Here is a 19750-nt window from a genome sequence, read left to right on the forward strand (position 1 = left end):
CTCGTTATTTGAGGCTGAAATCGAACAGGTTGATTCCTGAAATGAGCTTAGACGCGTGATTGAAAAACAGAGAGAAAAAGAAACAGTTCCGATTTACCTTCCGAACGGCTAAAATTGAAGTATATAATACACTTTTTTTCGGGATTAGGGGTTCCGAATAAAATTCTCCGGAAATCACATAGAAAGTTCCTCGGGTCAGATAAAGCGGCCACGCAAAGTTTGAGCACCAACGGAAGACATTTGGGGGTGCCGGTGTGCCACAAACCAGCATTCGCCGAAACTCGGATTATCGTGAAAAATGTGTTAAAGCTCGTTATTTGAGGCTGAAATCGAACAGGTTGATTCCTGAAACGAGCTCGGACGCGTGATTGAAAAAAGGGGAGAAAAAGAAACAGGTTCCGGTACGACCTTCCGAACGGCTGAAATTAAAGTGTATAATACACGGTTTTTCGGGATTCCGGGGTTCCGGAATAAAATTCTCCGGAAATCACATAGAAAGTTCCTCGGGTCAGATAAAGCGGCCACGCAAAGTTTGAGCACCAACGGAAGACATTTGGGGGTGCCGGTGTGCCACAAACCAGCATTCGCCGAAACTCGGATTATCGTGAAAAATGTGTTAAAGCTCGTTATTTGAGGCTGAAATCGAACAGGTTGATTCTTGAAACGAGCTCGGACGCGTGATTGAAAAAAGGGGAGAAAAAGAAACAGGTTCCGGTACGACCTTCCGAACGGCTGAAATTAAAGTGTATAATACACGGTTTTTCGTGATTCCGGGGTCCCGGAATAAAATTTTTCGGAAAATCTCATAGAAAGTTCCTTGGGTCAGATAAAGGGGCCACGTAACGTTTGAGCACCAACGGAAGAAATTTATGGGTGCCGGTGCGCCACAAACCAAAGATTCGCCAAACTCGGATTATCGTGAAAAATGTGTTAAAGCTCGTTATTTGAGGTGAAATCGAACAGTTGATTCCTCAAATCGAACAAGTTGATTTCTGAAATGAGCTCGGACGCGTGATTGAAAAACGAGGAGAAAAAGAAACATGTTCCGTGCGACCTTCCGAACGGCTGAAATTGAAGTGTATAATACACGGTTTTTCGGGATTCCGGGTCCCGAAATAAAATTCCCGGAAATCACATAGAAAGTTCCTCGGGTCGATAAAGCGGCCACGCAAAGTTTGAGCACCAACGGAAGACATTTGGGGGTGCCGGTGTGCCTGAAACCAAAGATTCGCCAAAACTCGGATTATCGTGAAAAATGTGTTAAAGCTCGTTATTTGAGGTGAAATCGAACAGGTTGATTCCTGAAATGAGCTCGGACGCGTGATTGAAAAACGAGGAGAAAAAGAAACAGTTCCGTGACGACCTTCCGAACTAGGCCGAGAAAGAAGTGTATAATACATAGTATTTCGGGATTCACAGGTCCCGAATAAAATTCTCCGGAAATCACATAGAAAGTCCTCGGGTCAGATAAAAAGGCCACACAAAGTTTGAGCACCAACGGAAGACATTTGGGGGTGCCGGTGTGCCACAAACCAACATTCGCCGAAACTCGGATTATCGTGAAAAATGTGTTAAAGCTCGTTATTTGAGGCTGAAATCCAACAGGTTGATTCCTGAAATGAGCTCGGACGCGTGATTGAAAAACAGGAGAAAAAGAAACAGTTCCGGTGACCTTCCGAACGGCTGAAAAAGAAGTGTATAATACACGGTATTTCGGGATTCCGGGGTCCCGGAATAAAATTCTCCGGAAATCACAGAGAAAGTTCCTCGGGTCAGATAAAAAGGCCACGCAAAGTTTGAGCACCAACGGAAGACATTTGGGGGTGCCGGTGTGCCACAAACCAGCATTCGCCGAAACTCGGATTATCGTGAAAAATGTGTTAAAGCTCGTTATTTGAGGCTGAAATCGAACAGGTTGATTCCTGAAACGAGCTCGGACGCGTGATTGAAAAAAGGGGAGAAAAAGAAACAGGTTCCGGTACGACCTTCCGAACGGCTGAAATTAAAGTGTATAATACACATTTTTTCGTGATTCCGGGGTCCCGGAATAAAATTTTTCGGAAAATCTCATAGAAAGTTCCTTGGGTCAGATAAAGGGGCCACGTAACGTTTGAGCACCAACGGAAGAAATTTGTGGGTGCCGGTGCGCCACAAACCAGCATTCGCCGAAACTCGGATTATCGTGAAAAATGTGTTAAAGCTCGTTATTTGAGGCTGAAATCGAACAGGTTGATTCCTCAAATCGAACAAGTTGATTCCTGAAATGAGCTCGGACGCGTGATTGAAAAACAGGGAGAAAAAGAAACATGTTCCGGTACGACCTTCCGAACGGCTGAAATTGAAGTGTATAATACACGGTTTTTCGGGATTCCGGGGTCCCGGAATAAAATTCTCCGGAAATCACATAGAAAGTTCCTCGGGTCAGATAAAGCGGCCACGCAAAGTTTGAGCACCAACGAAAGACATTTGGGGTGCCGGTGTGGCACCAAACCAGCATTCGCCAAAACTCGGATTATCGTGAAAAATGTGTTAAAGCTCGTTATTTGATTCCTGAAATCGAACAAAGTTGATTCCTGAAATGAGCTCGGACGCGTGATTGAAAAACAGGAGAAAAAGAAACAGGTTCCGTCGACCTTCCGAACGGCTGAGAAAGAAGTGTATAATACACAGTATTTCGGGATTCCTGGGTCCCGGAATAAAATTCTCCGGAAATCACATAGAAAGTCCTCGGGTCAGATAAAAAGACCACGCAAAGTTTGAGCACCAACGGAAGACATTTGGGGGTGCCGGTGTGCCACAAACCAACATTCGCCGAAACTCGGATTATCGTGAAAAATGTATTAAAGCTCGTTATTTGAGGCTGAAATCCAACAGGTTGATTCCTGAAATGAGCTCGGACGCGTGATTGAAAAACAGGGAAAAAAGAAACGAGTTCCTAAGTCACGACCTTCCGAACGGTTTGAAAAAGAAGTGTATAATACACGGTATTTCGGGATTCCGGGGTCCCGGAATAAAATTCTCCGGAAATCACAGAGAAAGTTCCTCGGGTCAGATAAAAAGGCCACGCAAAGTTTGAGCACCAACGGAAGACATTTGGGGGTGCTTGGTGTGCAAACCAAAGATTCGCCGAAACTCGGATTATCGTGAAAAATGTGTTAAAGCTCGTTATTTGAGGCTGAAATCGAACAGGCTGATTCCTGAAATGAGCTCGGACGCGTGATTGAAAAACAGGGAGAAAAAGAAACAGGTTCCGGTACGACCTTCCGAACGGCTAAAAAAGAAGTGTATAATACACGGTATTTCGGGATTCCGGGGTCCCGGAATAAAATTCTCCGGAAATCACATAGAAAGGTCCTCGGTTCAGATAAAGCGGTCACGCAAAGTTTGAGCACCAACGGAAGACATTTGGGGGTACCGGTGAGCCACAAACCAGCATTCTTCGAAACTCGGATTATCGTGAAAAATGTGTTAAAGCTCGTTATTTGAGACTGAAATCGAACAGGTTGATTCCTGAAATGAGCTCGGAAGCGTGATTGAAAAACAGGAGAAAAAGAAACAGTTCCGTCGACCTTCCGAACAGTGAAATTGAAGTGTATGATACACGATTTTCGGGATTCCGGGGTCCCAAACAAAATTCTCCGGAAATCACATAGAAAGTTCCTCGGGTCGGATAAATCGGCCACGCAAAGTTTGAGCACCAACGGAAGACATTTGGGGGTGCCGGTGTGCCTAAAACCAAAGATTCGCCGAAACTCGGATTATCGTGAAAAATGTGTTAAAGCTCGTTATTTGAGGTGAAATCGAACAGGTTGATTCCTGAAATGAGCTTGGACGCGTGATTGAAAAACAGAGAAAAAAGAAACGGTTCCGTGTCGACCTTCCGAACGGCTAAAATTGAAGTATATAATACACTTTTTTTCGGGATTAGGGTTCCGAATAAAATTCTCCGGAAATCACATAGAAAGTTTCTCGGGTCGGATAAAGCGGCCACGCAAAGTTTGAGCACCAACGGAAGACATTTGGGGGTGCCGGTGTGCCTGAAACCAAATTCGCCGAAACTCGGATTATCGTGAAAAATGTGTTAAAGCTCGTTATTTGAGGCTGAAATCGAACAGGTTGATTCCTGAAACGAGCTCGGACGCGTGATTGAAAAAAGGGGAGAAAAAGAAACAGGTTCCGGTACGACCTTTCGAACGGCTGAAAAAGAAGTGTATAATACACAGTTTTTCGTGATTCCGGGGTCCCGGAATAAAATTTTTCGGAAAATCTCATAGAAAGTTCCTTGGGTCAGATAAAGGGGCCACGTAACGTTTGAGCACCAACGGAAGAAATTTGTGGGTGCCGGTGCGCCACAAACCAGCATTCGCCGAAACTCGGATTATCGTGAAAAATGTGTTAAAGCTCGTTATTTGAGGCTGAAATCGAACAGGTTGATTCCTCAAATCGAACAAGTTGATTCTGAAATGAGCTCGACGCGTGATTGAAAAACAGGAGAAAAAGAAACATGTTCCGCATGTACGACCTTCCGAACGGCTGAAATTGAAGTGTATAATACACGGTTTTTCGGGATTCGGTCCCGGAATAAAATTCTCCGGAAATCACATAGAAAGTCCTCGGGTCGGATAAAAGGCCACGCAAAGTTTGAGCACCATCGGAAGACATTTGGGGGTGCCGGTGTGTACCTACAAACCAAAGATTCGCCGAAACTCGGATTATAGTGAAAAATGTGTTAAAGCTCGTTATTTGAGGCTGAAATCGAACAGGTTGATTCCTGAAATGAGCTTAGACGCGTGATTGAAAAACAGAGAGAAAAAGAAACAGGTTCCGGTACGACCTTCCGAACGGCTAAAATTGAAGTATATAATACACTGTTTTTCGGGATTCCGGGGTTCCGGAACAAAATTCTTCGGAAATCACATAGAAAGTTCCTCGGGTCAGATAAAGCGGCCACGCAAAGTTTGAGCACCAACGGAAGACATTTGGGGTGCTTGGTGTGCCAAACCAAAGATTCGCCGAAACTCGGATTATCGTGAAAAATGTGTTAAAGCTCGTTATTTGAGGCTGAAATCGAACAGGTTGATTCCTGAAACGAGCTCGGACGCGTGATTGAAAAAAGGGGAGAAAAAGAAACAGGTTCCGGTACGACCTTCCGAACGGCTGAAATTAAAGTGTATAATACACGGTTTTTCGTGATTCCGGTCCCTAATAAAATTTTTCGGAAAATCTCATAGAAAGTTCCTCGGGTCAGATAAAGGGGCCACGTAACGTTTGAGCACCAACGGAAGAAATTTGTGGGTGTCGGTGCGCCACAAACCAAACCAAAGATTCGCCGAAACTCGGATTATCGTGAAAAATGTGTTAAAGCTCGTTATTTGAGGTGAAATCGAACAGTTGATTCCTCAAATCGAACAAGTTGATTCTGAAATGAGCTCGAGACGCGTGATTGAAAAACAGGAGAAAAAGAAACATGTTCCGTCGACCTTCCGAACTAGTGAAATTGAAGTGTATAATACACGGTTTTTCGGGATTCCGGGGTCCCGGAATAAAATTCTCCGAAATCACATAGAAAGTTCCTCGGGTCAGATAAAGAGGCCACGCAAAGTTTGAGCACCAACGAAAGACATTTGGGGGTGTCGGTGTGCCTGAAACCAAAGATTCGCCAAAACTCGGATTATCGTGAAAAATGTGTTAAAGCTCGTTATTTGAGGCTGAAATCGAACAGTTGATTCTGAAATGAGCTCGGACGCGTGATTGAAAAAAGGAGAAAAAGAAACAGTTCCTGTCGACTTTCCGAACTAATAAAAGAAGTGTATAATACACGGTATTTCGGGATTCCGGTCCCGAATAAAATTCTCCGGAAATCACATAGAAAGTCCTCGGGTCGGATAAAAGGCCACGCAAAGTTTGAGCACCAACGGAAGACATTTGGGGGTGCTTAGTGTGCCTGAAACCAAAGATTCGCCGAAACTCGGATTATAGTGAAAAATGTGTTAAAGCTCGTTATTTGAGGCTCAAATCGAACAGGTTGATTCCTGAAATGAGCTTGGACGCGTGATTGAAAAACAGAGAGAAAAAGAAACAGTTCCGTCGACGACCTTCCGAACGGCTAAAATTGAAGTATATAATACACTTGTTTTTCGGGATTCCGGGTTCCTAATAAAATTCTCCGGAAATCACATAGAAAGTTCCTCGGGTCAGATAAATCGGCCACGCAAAGTTTGAGCACCAACGAAAGACATTTGGGGGTGCCGGTGTGCAAAACCAAAGATTCGCCAAAACTCGGATTATCGTGAAAAATGTGTTAAAGCTCGTTATTTGAGGCTGAAATCCAACAGGTTGATTCCTGAAATGAGCTCGGACGCGTGATTGAAAAACATGGAGAAAAAGAAACAGGTTCCGGTACGACCTTCCGAACGGCTGAAAAAGAAGTGTAAATAATACACGGTATTTCGGGATTCCGGGGTCCCGGAATAAAATTCTCCGGAATTCACATAGAAAGTCCTCGGGTCAGATAAAAAGGCCACGCAAAGTTTGAGCACCAACGGAAGACATTTGGGGGTGCCGGTGAGCCACAAACCAGCATTCTTCGAAACTCGGATTATCGTGAAAAATGTGTTAAAGCTCGTTATTTGAGACTGAAATCGAACAGGTTGATTCCTGAAATGAGCTCGGAAGCGTGATTGAAAAACAGGGAGAAAAAGAAACAGGTTCCGGTACGACCTTTCGAACGGCTGAAAAAGAAGTGTATAATACACAGTTTTTCGTGATTCCGGGGTCCCGGAATAAAATTTTTCGGAAAATCTCATAGAAAGTTCCTTGGGTCAGATAAAGGGGCCACGTAACGTTTGAGCACCAACGGAAGAAATTTGTGGGTGCTGGTGCGCCACAAACCAGCATTCGCCGAAACTCGGATTATCGTGAAAAATGTGTTAAAGCTCGTTATTTGAGGCTCAAATCGAACAGTTGATTCCTCAAATCGAACAAGTTGATTCCTGAAATGAGCTCGGACGCGTGATTGAAAAACAGGAGAAAAAGAAACATGTTCCGTACGACCTTCCGAACAACAAATTGAAGTGTATAATACACGGTTTTTCGGGATTCCGGGGTTCCGGAATAAAATTCTCCGGAAATCACATAGAAAGTTCCTCGGGTCAGATAAAGCGGCCACCCAAAGTTTAAGCACAAACGGAAGATATTTGGGGGTGCTTGGGTGTGCCACAAACCAAAGATTCGCAAAACTCGGATTATCGTGAAAAATGTGTTAAAGCTCGTTATTTGAGGTGAAATCGATCAAAGTTGATTCCTGAAATGAGCTTGGACGCGTGATTGAAAAACAGAGAGAAAAAGAAACAGGTTCCTGGTGCGACCTTCCGAACGGCTAAAATTGAAGTATATAATACACTTGTTTTTCGGGATTCCGGTTCCGAATAAAATTCTCCGAAAATCACATAGAAAGTTCCTCGGGTCGATAAAGCGGCCACGCAAAGTTTGAGCACCAACGGAAGACATTTGGGGGTGCCGGTGTGCCACAAACCAAAGATTCGCGAAACTCGGATTATCGTGAAAAATGTGTTAAAGCTCGTTATTTGAGGCTCAAATCGAACAGGTTGATTCCTGAAACGAGCTCGGACGCGTGATTGAAAAAAGGGGAGAAAAAGAAACAGTTCCGATGACGACCTTCCGAACTACAAATTAAAGTGTATAATACACGGTTTTTCGTGATTCCGGGGTCCCGGAATAAAATTTTTCGGAAAATCTCATAGAAAGTTCCTTGGGTCAGATAAAGGGGCCACGTAACGTTTGAGCACCAACGGAAGAAATTTGTGGGTGCCGGTGCGCCACAAACCAAAGATTCGCCAAACTCGGATTATCGTGAAAAATTTGTTAAAGCTCGTTATTTGAGGTTTGAAATCGAACAGTTGATTCCTCAAATCGAACAAGTTGATTCCTGAAATGAGCTCGGACGCGTGATTGAAAAACAGGAGAAAAAAGAAACATGTTCCGATTTACCTTCCGAACATTTGAAATTGAAGTGTATAATACACGGATTTTCGGGATTTCGGGGTCCCTAATAAAATTCTCCGGAAATCACATAGAAAGTTCCTCGGGTCGATATAAGCGGCCACGCAAAGTTTGAGCACCAACGAAAGACATTTGGGGGTGCCGGTGTGCCTAAAACCAAAGATTCGCCAAAACTCGGATTATCGTGAAAAATGTGTTAAAGCTCGTTATTTGAGGCTGAAATCCAACAAGTTGATTCCTGAAATGAGCTCGGACGCGTGATTGAAAAACAGGAGAAAAAGAAACAGGTTCCTGATCGACCTTCCGAACAGTGAAAAAGAAGTGTATAATACACGGTATTTCGGGATTCCTGGGTCCCGGAATAAAATTCTCCGGAAATCACATAGAAAGTCCTCGGGTCAGATAAAAAGGCCACGCAAAGTTTGAGCACCAACGGAAGGCATTTCGGGGTGCCGGTGTGCCACAAACCAACATTCGCCGAAACTCGGATTATCGTGAAAAATGTGTTAAAGCCCGTTATTTGAGGCTGAAATCCAACAGTTGATTCTGAAATGAGCTCGGACGCGTGATTGAAAAACAGGAGAAAAAGAAACAGTTCCGAGACGACTTTCCGAACAATTTGAAAAAGAAGTGTATAATACACGGTATTTCGGGATTCCGGGGTCCCGGAATAAAATTCTCCGGAAATCACAGAGAAAGTTCCTCGGGTCGGATAAAAGGCCACGCAAAGTTTGAGCACCAACGGAAGACATTTGGGGGTGTGCTTGGTGTGCCTGAAACCAAAGATTCGCCGAAACTCGGATTATCGTGAAAAATGTGTTAAAGCTCGTTATTTGAGGCTGAAATCGAACAGGCTAATTCCTGAAATGAGCTCGGACGCGTGATTGAAAAACAGGGAGAAAAAGAAACAGGTTCCGGTACGACCTTCCGAACGGCTGAAATTGAAGTGTATAATACACGGTTTTTCGGGATTCCAGGGTCCCGGTATAAAATTCTCCAGAAATCACGTAGAAAGTTCCTCGGGTCAAATAAAGCGGCCACGCAAAGTTTGAGCACCAACGGAAGCCATTTGGGGGTAACGGTGGGACACAAACCAGCATTCGCCGAAACTCGGAATATCGTGAAAAATGTGTTAAAGCTCGTTATTTGAGGCTGAAATCAAACAGGTTGATTTCCGAAATTGAACAGGTTGATTGCTGAAATGAGCTCGGACGCGTGATTGAAAAACAGGGAGAAAAAAAAACAGGTTCTGGTACGACCTTTCAAACGGCTGAAATTGAAGTGTATAATACACGGTTTTTTCGGGATTAGGTACCGAATAAAATTCTCCGTAAATCACATAGAAAGTTCCTCGGGTCAGATAAAGCGGCCACGCAAAGTTTGAGCACCATCGGAAGACATTTAGGGGTGCCGGTGTGCCACAAACCAGCATTCGCCGAAACTCGGATTATAGTGAAAAATGTGTTAAAGCTCATTATTTGAGGCTGAAATCGAATAGGTTGATTCCTGAAATCGAACAGGTTGATTCCTGAAATGAGCTTGGACGCGTGATTTAAAAACAGAGAGAAAAAGAAACAGGTTCCGATACGACCTTCCGAACGGCTAAAATTGAAGTGTATAATACACGGTTTTTCGGGATTCCGGTGTCCCGGAATAAAATTCTCCGGAAATCACATAGAAAGTTCCCCGGGTCAGATAAATCGGCCACGCAAAGTTTGAGCACCAACGGAAAACATTTGGGGGTGCCGGTGTGCCACAAACCAGCATTCGCCGAAACTCGGATTATAGTGAAAAATGTGTTAAAGCTCGTTTGTAACACCCGCGAATTTCCCATTTTGACATTTAAAATTTATTAAGCCATTTGAATTACTTTATTAAATATTTTTGAATTGTTCAATTTAATTAATTTTATGTCAAACAAGATTTTTATAAACGTATTATATAAAAGCTCATTTTTATAAAAATACGTACGATTAAATTATATTTTTAAGGCACGATTTATATAATAATATACGTATACGTATTTTTGGTCGGATAATAATAATGACTGTAATAATCATAATCTCCGTCTAAACTTTAGACCGTCACATTTCATGCTGTACCTACTTTAATCTAGACCAATCAAAAACCAACAACACATTCACCCACCTTCAAAATATCTACTACTACTATTATTATTATTATTCTTATTATATATTATAATATATATATACCCCATATTACTATTACCCGTATGACCCACCCCCTATTTCTTTTCTTCTTCCTTGCGTCAAACGACAAAGAAAATAACAAAAACGCAGCAGAAGCAAAACAAATCGAGCACCGTACATCCATTCCCGTCCCCCTTCAAACTCCGATCCCGACTCCATTTCTCAACCAAACTTCACCATTTTTATACCATTAGCTTCCCCTCCTCATCCTCCTTCTTCCTATATAAAAAAGAGCCAAGCTTTCATCCGGTTTCATTTCGGCCGTCTTTCAAGGATGCAGTTTTTGGAGCTAATCTCTTCTATTTTGGGTTTAGGATCACCCTTGGATGGTTCCTTGGACGTTTAAGAGCTCATAAACAGGTAACGGTGATAGGTTACTCGACAATGAGTCGATATTCCCGCCTTCCTACTCGGTTTTCACTTTGTTTATAGTAAAGTTTAAGTCTTTACATGTCCCCTCGTGTGTGTGGAGTCGATTTTTGTAGTACTTGTGGTTAAATTACATGGCTGTTGTGTGTCTCACGGCTTGGTCTCATGTATAGCCGGTTATGAGTGTTGTGTGTAGCCTGTGTGCTTGTTGTTCCTTTCGAGTAAATGCTTACTATCTTGCTGGATTTTCTGGGTATTTTATACAGAGATTTGATGGTCTTTATCCATGTCTCAAGCCTGCTCATCCCCGTCCCAAACCCCGAATTAGTTCCGTCTTAAAACTGGATCGAAACAGAGCCACTGAAGGTTGTTTTAAACCGTGACTATGCTGTTTTGAACTCTGTTTTGGGTACCATTTTTGGTCTGGTTTGGGTAGCGCTGTGGGCAGTCGAAATGGACATATTAAAAGCTGAAATTGAGACGGATACATGCTGAGTTTTAGGGACGGGTTGTATGCATTACTAGGACTGTTTTGGGACGGATGAATTAGTCCCTCGAGTCTGTTTTCTTGCTTGTGTTTTCGTGTAAAAGCCATCACCTGTATATGCAATTTTCGCCTCCTGGAAACTCGGGTTTGGACTGTTTTCTTAAGATGTCGTATGTTTCATGCTTGCTACCCTCTTTTCTCATTTGTGTTTTAGTGGTTCATTTTTTTTGTGATTAAATTGTTGGGCTCAATTTCTCATACCTCTTGGACTCAAATTTTCATGTATTTTGGACTTAATTTCTTATGCCTTTTTGGACTTAAATCATTATCTAATTTGGATTCAAATTCTTACAACATTTGGGCTCGAATTCTTTTAAATACTTGGACTCGAATTCTTAAAATATTTGGACCCGAATTCTTATATTATTGGGACTCGAATTCTTATATTATTTGAACCCCTATTCTTGTACTATTTGGGCTCACTACCCTTGTATGCTTGGGCTCAATTTGTCACTTGTAATGGATTGTTTGCATTTCGTAAATTTTCCACATACCGTAAATTATTCATGATCACTCATTATATTTTATTTAACCGGCATGTTAGATTATAAAATGGAACATTCATTAATATAATACGAGTATGAGATAATTATTATAAGTACTTGTAAGAGTCATATTCTTGATAATGCCTTGTATTGTTCTCATTGTGAGAGTCCTGGTCCTATCGGATACTAGGGGTGAGCTATAAGCCCTCTAGTTGCGATATGATCGTTGGGATTAATGTTCCCATCTGTACTCATGGTGAGATGCAAGCCATGAGTATGAATGTGACATTAAGGGTCCCGTATCATATGATGTTTGCATGATCATTCTTACTCCTATTGTGACTCGAGTGTGACATTTTACATTGTGTGACTACTTGACATTCCTTATTTTTTTGCCCTCGGACATTGGGTCACGGTTAGGTGCCATTGTTTCCGAGTTGGGCTATTTTTCCTTCCGCCTCTTCGGACCGGGGGTCACGGTTAGGTGACAAGGTTCCGATTTGGGGTTACTCGACTTTCGGGCACGGTTAGGTGTTCCATGTTTCGAGTCTTGGATACGATTTGGTATCGTGTGTCGAATCGGGTGTCGTCCATCCCGAGAGTCTGGCCAGGTTTAGACTAGGACCGTATTATGATCGTCGTCCTACCAAGAGGTTGGAGTCTAGAGGGTTTGTCTTGTTTGAGTTCATACTAAGTATATGTCTTACACTTGTTGAGTCGTGTCCACATGAGTGGGTTGACTTGGTGATTCTATTTCCTTGATTGTACATTCATCCTCATATACCATGCTTATTCTATTAAGAAAGAATTATGCCTGTTTCACCATGAATGTTCATTATATCTCCTTATTCTTTATTGCTCGTATATGTTGCATGATTAATATGTTTGATTAAATGTTGTTTGTTACCTGCATTTCGACATATTGTGGCTGGGAGAACCTTGAGTTACTCCCCACTGACTGTGGCGTTCATGTTTACATGAATGACAGGTTTTGAAGATGCTTACGTGGGGAAGACGTGTGGGCTAGCGAGAACTAAACCCTTGGACCTTAGTTTCTATTTTAGAAACCCGTTATTTGTTTATTCGTGGGATATCTTTTCCCCGCTTTCTAGACTTGGGTTGTAATAACCTATATTTGTCTATTTTAGTATTCGTTTCTTTAAGTTTTTGGCACCCGCGTTTTAATCTTTAACTAGTAACTTAAAAGTTTTTAAAATCTCACAAAATTCCGCTTTAATTTATTAGTTATATTTCCGCTTTATCGCGGGGTGTCACATCGTTATTTGAGGCTGAAATCGAACAGGTTGATTCCTGAAATGAGCTTGGACGCGTGATTGAAAAACAGAGAGAAAAAGAAACAGGTTCCAGTACGACCTTCCGAACGGCTAAAATTGAAGTGTATAATACGGTTTTTCGGGATTCCGGGTCCCGTATAAAATTCTCCGAAATCACGTAGAAAGTTCCTCGGGTCGAGATAAAGCGGCCACGCAAAGTTTGAGCACCAACGGAAGACATTTGGGGGTGCCGGTGTGCCCAAACCAAAGATTCGCCGAAACTCGGATTATCGTGAAAAATGTGTTAAAGCTCGTTATTTGAGGTGAAATCGAACAGGTTATTCCTGAAATGAGCTCGGACGCGTGATTGAAAAACGGGAGAAAAAGAAACAGGTTACGTACGACCTTCCGAACGGTAAAAATTGAAGTGTATAATACACGGTTTTGGAATCGGTCCCGGAATAAAATTCCCCGTAAATCACATAGAAAGTTCCTCGGGTCAGATAAAGCGGCCACGCAAAGTTTGAGCACCAACGGAAGACATTTAGGGTGCCGGTGTGCCACAAACCAAGATTCGCCGAAACTCGGATTATCGTGAAAAATGTGTTAAAGCTCGTTATTTGAGGTCAAAATCGAACAGGTTGATTCCTGAAATCGAACAGGTTGATTCCTGAAATGATCTTGGACGCGTGATTTAAAAACAGGGAGAAAAAGAAACAGGTTCCGGTACGACCTTCCGAACGGCTAAAATTGAAGTGTATATAATACACGGTTTTTCGAGATTTCGGGGTCCCGGAATAAAATTCTTAGGGAATCAGATAGAAAGTTCCTCGGGTCAGATAAAGCGGCCACGCAAAGTTTGAGCACCAACGAAAGACATTTGGGGGTGCCGGTGTGCCACAAACCAGCATTCGCCAAAACTCGGATTATCGTGAAAAATGTGTTAAAGCTCGTTATTTGAGGCTGAAATCCAACAGGTTGATTCCTGAAATGAGCTCGGACGCGTGATTGAAAAACAGGGAGAAAAAGAAACAGGTTCCGGTACGACCTTCCGAACGGCTGAAAAAGAAGTGTATAATACACGGTATTTCGGGATTCCGGGTCCCTAATAAAATTCTCCGGAAATCACAGAGAAAGTTCCTCGGGTCAGATAAAAAGGCCACGCAAAGTTTGAGCACCAACGGAAGACATTTGGGGGTGCCGGTGTGCCTAAAACCAAAGATTCGCCAAACTCGGATTATCGTGAAAAATGTGTTAAAGCTCGTTATTTGAGGCTGAAATCGAACAGCCTGATTCCTGAAATGAGCTCGGACGCGTGATTGAAAAACAGGAGAAAAAGAAACAGTTCCTGATCGACCTTCCGAACGGCTGAAATTGAAGTGTATAATACACGGTTTTTCGGGATTCCGGGGTCCCGGTATAAAATTCTCCGGAAATCACGTAGAAAGTTCCTCGGGTCAAATAAAGCGGCCACGCAAAGTTTGAGCACCAACGGAAGCCATTTGGGGGAAACGGTGGGACACAAACCAAAGATTCGCCAAACTCGAATATCGTGAAAAATGTGTTAAAGCTCGTTATTTGAGGTTTGAAATCAAACGAGTTGATTTCCGAAATTGAACAGTTGATTCTTTGAAATGAGCTCGGACGCGTGATTGAAAAACAGGGAGAAAAAAAACAGTTTACGTACGACCTTTCAAACGGCTGAAATTGAAGTGTATAATACACGGTTTTTCGGGATTCCGGGGTACCGGAATAAAATTCTCCGTAAATCACATAGAAAGTTCCTCGGGTCAGATAAAGCGGCCACGCAAAGTTTGAGCACCATCGGAAGACATTTAGGGGTGCCGGTGTGCCACAAACCAGCATTCGCCGAAACTCGGATTATAGTGAAAAATGTGTTAAAGCTCATTATTTGAGGCTGAAATCGAACAGGTTGATTCCTGAAATCGAACAGGTTGATTCCTGAAATCGAACAGGTTGATTCCTGAAATGAGCTTGGACGCGTGATTTAAAAACAGAGAGAAAAAGAAACAGGTTCCGATACGACCTTCCGAACGGCTAAAATTGAAGTGTATAATACACGGTTTTTCGGGATTCCGGTGTCCCGGAATAAAATTCTCCGGGAATCACATAGAAAGTTCCTCGGGTCAGATAAATCGGCCACGCAAAGTTTGAGCACCAACGGAAAACATTTGGGGGTGCCGGTGTGCCACAAATTAGCATTCGCCGAAACTCGGATTATAGTGAAAAATGTGTTAAAGCTCGTTATTTGAGGCTGAAATCGAACAGGTTGATTCCTGAAATGAGCTTGGACGCGTGATTGAAAAACAGAGAGAAAAAGAAACAGGTTCCAGTACGACCTTCCGAACGGCTAAAATTGAAGTGTATAATACGGTTTTTCGGGATTCCGGGGTCCCGGTATAAAATTCTCCGGAAATCACGTAGAAAGTTCCTCGGGTCAGATAAAGCGGCCACGCAAAGTTTGAGCACCAACGGAAGACATTTGGGGGTGCCAGTGTGCCACAAACCAGCATTCGCCGAAACTCGGATTATCGTGAAAAATGTGTTAAAGCTCGTTATTTGAGGCTGAAATCGAACAGGTTGATTCCTGAAACGAGCTCGGACGCGTGATTGAAAAACAGGGAGAAAAAGAAACAGGGTTTCGTACGACCTTCCGAACGGCCGAAATTGAAGTGTATAATACACGGTTTTTGGAATTCGGTCCCGGAATAAAATTCCCGTAAATCACATAGAAAGTTCCTCGGGTCGATAAAGCGGCCACGCAAAGTTTGAGCACCAACGGAAGACATTTAGGGGTGCCGTGTGCCACAAACCAAAGATTCGCCGAAACTCGGATTATAGTGAAAAATGTGTTAAAGCTCCTTATTTGAGGTCAAATCGAACAGTTGATTCCTGAAATCGAACAAAGTTGATTCTGAAATGATCTTGGACGCGTGATTTAAAAACAGGAGAAAAAGAAACAGTTCCTGATTTACCTTCCGAACGGCTGAAATTGAAGTGTATAATACACGGTTTTTCGAGATTTCGGGGTCCCTGAATAAAATTCTCCGGAATCGGATAGAAAGTTCCTCGGGTCAGATAAAGCGGCCACGCAAAGTTTGAGCACCAACGAAAGACATTTGGGGGTGCTTGTGTGTGCCTAAAACCAAAGATTCGCCAAAACTCGGATTATCGTGAAAAATGTGTTAAAGCTCGTTATTTGAGGTGAAATCCAACAGTTGATTCTGAAATGAGCTCGGACGCGTGATTGAAAAACAGGAGAAAAAGAAACAGGTTCCGGTACGACCTTCCGAACGGCTGAAAAAGAAGTGTATAATACACGGTATTTCGGGATTCCGGTCCCGAATAAAATTCTCCGAAATCACGAGAAAAGTTCCTCGGGTCGATAAAAGGCCACGCAAAGTTTGAGCACCAACGGAAGACATTTGGGGGTGCCGGTGTGCCAAAACCAAAGATTCGCCGAAACTCGGATTATCGTGAAAAATGTGTTAAAGCTCGTTATTTGAGGCTGAAATCGAACAGTGATTCTGAAATAAGCTCGGACGCGTGATTGAAAAACAGGAGAAAAAGAAACGAGTTCCGATTTACGACCTTCCGAACGGCCAAATTGAAGTGTATAATACACGGTTTTTCGGGATTCCGGTCCCGTATAAAATTCTCCGAAAATCACATAGAAAGTTCCTCGGGTCGATAAAGCGGCCACGCAAAGTTTGAGCACCAACGGAAGACATTTGGGGGTGCCGGTGTGCCAGAAACCAAGATTCGCCGAAACTCGGATTATCGTGAAAAATGTGTTAAAGCTCGTTATTTGAGGCTGAAATCGAACAGGTTGATTCCTGAAATGAGCTTGGACGCGTGATTGAAAAACAGAGAGAAAAAGAAACAGGTTCCGGTACGACCTTCCGAACGGCTAAAATTGAAGTGTATAATACACGGTTTTTCGGGATTCCGGGGTCCCGGTATAAAATTCTCCGGAAATCACGTAGAAAGTTCCTCGGGTCAGATAAAGCGGCCACGCAAAGTTTGAGCACCAACGGAAGCCATTTGGGGGTGCCGGTGTGCCACAAACCAGCATTCGCCGAAATCCGGATTATCGTGAAAAATGTGTTAAAGCTCGTTATTTGAGGCTGAAATCGAACAGGTTGATTCCTGAAACGAGCTCGGACGCGTGATTGAAAAACAGGGAGAAAAAGAAACAGGTTCTGGTACGACCTTCCGAACGGCTGAAATTGAAGTGTATAATACACGGTTTTTGAATCGGTCCCGAATAAAATTCTCCGTAAATCACATAGAAAGTTCCTCGGGTCAGATAAAGCGGCCACGCAAAGTTTGAGCACCAACGAAAGACATTTAGGGGTGCCGGTGTGCCACAAACCAGCATTCGCCGAAACTCGGATTATAGTGAAAAATGTGTTAAAGCTCCTTATTTGAGGCTGAAATCGAACAGGTTGATTCCTGAAATCGAACAGGTTGATTCCTGAAATGATCTTGGACGCGTGATTTAAAAACGAGGAGAGAAAAGAAACAGTTACGTACGACTTTCCGAACGGCTAAAATTGAAGTGTATAATACACGGTTTTTCGAGATTTCGGGGTCCCTAATAAAATTCTCCGGAATCGGATAGAAAGTTCCTCGGGTCTGATAAAGCGGCCACGCAAAGTTTGAGCACCAACGAAAGACATTTGGGGGTACCGTGTGCCACAAACCAAAGATTCGCCAAAACTCGGATTATCGTGAAAAATGTGTTAAAGCTCGTTATTTGATTCCTGAAATCGAACAAAGTTGATTCCTGAAATGAGCTCGGACGCGTGATTGAAAAACAGGAGAAAAAGAAACAGTTTCCGGATTTACCTTCCGAACTAATTTGAAAAAGAAGTGTATAATACACGGTTTTTCGGGATTCCGGGTCCCGGAATAAAATTCTCCGGAAATCACAGAGAAAGTTCCTCGGGTCAGATAAAAAGGCCACGCAAAGTTTGAGCACCAACGGAAGACATTTGGGGGTGCTTGGTGTGCCTGAAACCAAAGATTCGCCGAAACTCGGATTATCGTGAAAAATGTGTTAAAGCTCGTTATTTGAGGCTGAAATCGAACAGGCTGATTCTGAAATAAGCTCGGACGCGTGATTGAAAAACGGGAGAAAAAGAAACAGGTTCCGTCGACCTTCCGAACGGTGAAATTGAAGTGTATAATACACGGTTTTTCGGGATTCCGGTCCCTGGTATAAAATTCTCCGGAAATCACGTAGAAAGTTCCTCGGGTCAAATAAAGCGGCCACGCAAAGTTTAAGCACCAACGGAAGCCATTTGGGGAAACGGTGTGACACAAACCAAAGATTCGCCAAACTCGAATATCGTGAAAAATGTGTTAAAGCTCGTTATTTGAGGTCAAATCAAACAGTTGATTTCCGAAATTGAACAGTTGATTCCTGAAATGAGCTCGGACGCGTGATTGAAAAACAGGAGAGAAAAAACGGGTTACGTACGACCTTTCAAACGGCTGAAATTGAAGTGTATAATACACGGTTTTTCGGGATTCCGGGGTACCGGAATAAAATTCTCCGTAAATCACATAAAAAGTTCCTCGGGTCAGATAAAGCGGCCACGCAAAGTTTGAGCACCATCGAAGACATTTAGGGGTGCCGGTGTGCCACAAACCAAAGATTCGCCGAAACTCGGATTATAGTGAAAAATGTGTTAAAGCTCATTATTTGAGGTCAAATCGAACAAAGTTGATTCCTGAAATCGAACAGGTTGATTCCTGAAATGAGCTTGGACGCGTGATTTAAAAACAGGGAGAAAAAAAACGAGTTCCTGCACGACCTTCCGAACGACTAAAATTGAAGTGTATAATACACGGTTTTTCGGGATTCCGGGGTTCCGGAATAAAATTCTCCGGAAATCACATAGAAAGTTCCTCGGGTCATATAAATCGGCCACGCAAAGTTTGAGCACCAACGGAAAACATTTGGGGGTGCCGGTGTGCCTAAACCAAAGATTCGCCGAAACTCGGATTATAGTGAAAAATGTGTTAAAGCTCGTTATTTGAGGCTGAAATCGAACAGGTTGATTCCTGAAATGAGCTTGGACGAGTGATTGAAAAACAGAGAGAAAAAGAAACAGGTTCCGTTACGACCTTCCGAACGGCTAAAATTGAAGTGTATAATACACGGTTTTTCGGGATTCCGGGGTCCCGGTATAAAATTCTCCGGAAATCACGTAGAAAGTTCCTCGGGTCAGATAAAGCGGCCACGCAAAGTTTGAGCACCAACGGAAGCCATTTGGGGGTAACGGTGTGACACAAACCAGCATTCGTCGAAACTCGGAATATCGTGAAAAATGTGTTAAAGCACGTTATTTGAGGCTGAAATCGAACAGGTTGATTTCCGAAATTGAACAGGTTGATTCCTGAAATGAGCTCGGACGCGTGATTGAAAAACAGGGAGAAAAAAAAACAGGTTCTGGTACGACCTTTCAAACGGCTGAAATTGAAGTGTATAATACACGGTATTTCGGGATTCCGGGGTCCCGGAATAAAATTCTCTGGAAATCACATAGAAAGGTCCTCGGGTCAGATAAAGCGGTCACGCAAAGTTTGAGCACCAACGGAAGACATTTGGGGGTGCCGGTGAGCCACAAACCAACATTATTCGAAACTCGGATTATCCTGAAAAATGTGTTAAAGCTCGTTATTTGAGGCTGAAATCGAACAGGTTGATTTCTGAAATCGAACAGGTTGATTCCTGAAATGAGCTCGGAAGCGTGATTGAAAAACAGGGAGAAAAAGAAACAGGTTCCGGTACGACCTTCCGAACGGCTGAAA

The sequence above is a fragment of the Silene latifolia genome, chromosome 11, assembly GCF_048544455.1.
Source record: "Silene latifolia isolate original U9 population chromosome 11, ASM4854445v1, whole genome shotgun sequence".
NCBI classification, from domain to species: domain Eukaryota; kingdom Viridiplantae; phylum Streptophyta; class Magnoliopsida; order Caryophyllales; family Caryophyllaceae; genus Silene; species Silene latifolia.